This window comes from Penaeus vannamei, chromosome 41 (assembly GCF_042767895.1).
Source record: "Penaeus vannamei isolate JL-2024 chromosome 41, ASM4276789v1, whole genome shotgun sequence".
Lineage (NCBI taxonomy): Eukaryota > Metazoa > Arthropoda > Malacostraca > Decapoda > Penaeidae > Penaeus > Penaeus vannamei.
The window spans coordinates 7,933,578-7,936,077 of NC_091589.1; positions in this window are offsets into that span (position 1 = coordinate 7,933,578).

Genomic DNA, 2,500 nt, shown 5'->3' on the forward strand with positions numbered 1-2,500 from the left:
CTTTAAATCACTTATGATAATAACAATGACTAAAACTAATAATATTCATTTTTAAGCCTTTAAAGTCCGTCATTTTAAGCCAATAAAATAGCAAAGGAATTTGATAATAATGTTAATAAGAACACGTTCGCGCAAGTAATGAAAACGTGTCGCATGCCAGCGCATTCATGAAGCTGCGTTCGCATAATACTCCGTCTGCATCGACTGCAACAACGATTAAACTGTTCTACTATTAAACTATTGTTTTCTTATTTTTGTTTTTATCTTTTTTGTTTTTTTCCTTATTAAAAAAATCGTATTTAGTGGTCGAGTTATAAAATGGCGTGTTTCAAAATTAATTGCTTTTGGATATTCGGCGCCATGATATGTAATTTGAAAAGGCTTTCAGTGGGGGAACCTACATATATCTCTTTTATGAAAATGTCTGTCTGTCTTTCTTTCTTTCTGTCTCTGACTGTGTCTGTCTTTCTTTCCATCTCTGACTCTGTCTGTCTGTCTATCTGTCTGCATGTCTATCTATCTCTCTGTCCCTCTCCCCCACCCTCCTTCCCTCTCTCTTACCCCCCCTCTCTCCCCTCCCCCCCTACCTCATCTTGAAGAAAACCTAACACCATTATTGCAAAACCTTCGCCAGCTCCCCACCACCACCACCACCGCTCGTGTGGTCGGGTTTCTACGCACATACGATGGAGTAGAGTATATCAATGCATGCCCATGTGTAAGAGGAATGATGGCACATACATACATACATACACATACACACACATACGCACATGGATATAGGTATGTGTATGTATTTACATCTATACTTATTTTTGTACTTATGTATATCTGTTTCTCTATGTCAATATATGTACGAATTGTATGTCTAAACACACACGCACAGATACATAAATACAAACAAATATATATTCATTTAGAGATTTGCGAAACAATATATATATATATATATATATATATATACATATATATATATATATATATATATATATATATATATATATATATATATATATATATATATATATATATATATATAGAGAGAGAGAGAGAGAGATTGATAGATAGATAGATAAATATAGATAGATAGATAGATATAGATATATAAATATAGATAGATAGATAGATATACATGAGAGACTGAGAGAGAAAAAGAGAGAGCGAGAGAGAAAGGATAGCGAGAGAGAGAGAGAGAGAGAGAGAGAGAGAGAGAGAGAGAGAGAGAGAGAGAGAGAGAGAGAGAGAGAGAGAGAGAGAATAATCTCACTCCTCTCGGTCATAGGCAAAATCTGTGAAAAAATTCTGGTGAACAGAATGAACAGAAGTTTCTTTGACAGCAACCACCTACTCAGTAGCAAGCAGTTTGGCTTTAGATCGGAGAGATCAGCATCCGACCTACTGCTACAGTTAGTCACCTGCTGGAACAAATCCCTTGATGCTGGCAAAGAAACTTACGTCGTTGCCCTGGATATCGCAGGTGCCTTCGACAGAGTATGGCACGAAGGCATAATTTCAAAACTAAAAAGCTTCGGCATTGACGGTGACCTCCTGAAGATGATTAAAGATTATCTACGAGGAAGAACTCTCCAAGTAGTGATAAATGGCTACACTCAAGTGAACACCCAATCAATTTAAGTGTACCAAGAACTAATGGCCCGCTCTTATGAACCGTCTATTTCAAGCTTGTTCACCACATCTGATCCCAGAAGCCCATGCATATGCGACTGACCTGCACTTTATCATTTACATGTGAAAAGCATGAACGCGCTGCCACAGCTGAACATATTAATAATGTGTTATACTCCATCACCTCGTGGGGCTGACGATGGCGGGTCACACTCGCACCTGATAAAACCCGGGTCATGTTGTCCATCCACGTCGACAGAGCACTAACCCCCTCCATTGGTGTTGATGGGAAAGCACTCGATCTGACAGAAAGTAATATCCTTAGAGTGCAATTTGACAATCAGCTGACATTCACTAGTCACGTAAAAGATGTGGCCAAAAAGGCAGCTCGTAAACTGGCATGCGTACGTCGAATCTCCCTCTCCTAGACGGCAGAGGTTGCTGCATGCTGTACAACCCCCAAGTTCGCTCCCTGATGGAATATTCCCCTCTGGTATGGTCGTCTGCCGCCGTCCTTCCTTGACCTACTCGACAGAGTACAGAACCAAGCCCGCCGCCTTGTGGAATTCAAGATGAGGGAAAATGATCGCCCGATCTACTCCCAGTCTCTCCAGCACCGCGAACGTAGCGGCGTTGTGTGTGTTCTACAAGGTCCACCAGCAGAATAGCCCTCACCTCGCCAGCTGCAGGCTTGGCCCGAGGTTCCCTCAACCTACAACACAAGGAACAGCCACAGCCGAAGTCACGAACTTCACGTTCCCTTCGCGAAGGGCAGAGACCTCTCTACGCACATTCTACAAGTACTCCAGAATGTGGAATCAGCTGGTGCGAGAGACAGTTGCAGCTTTCAACCTCCTCCAGCAGCAGTACACCT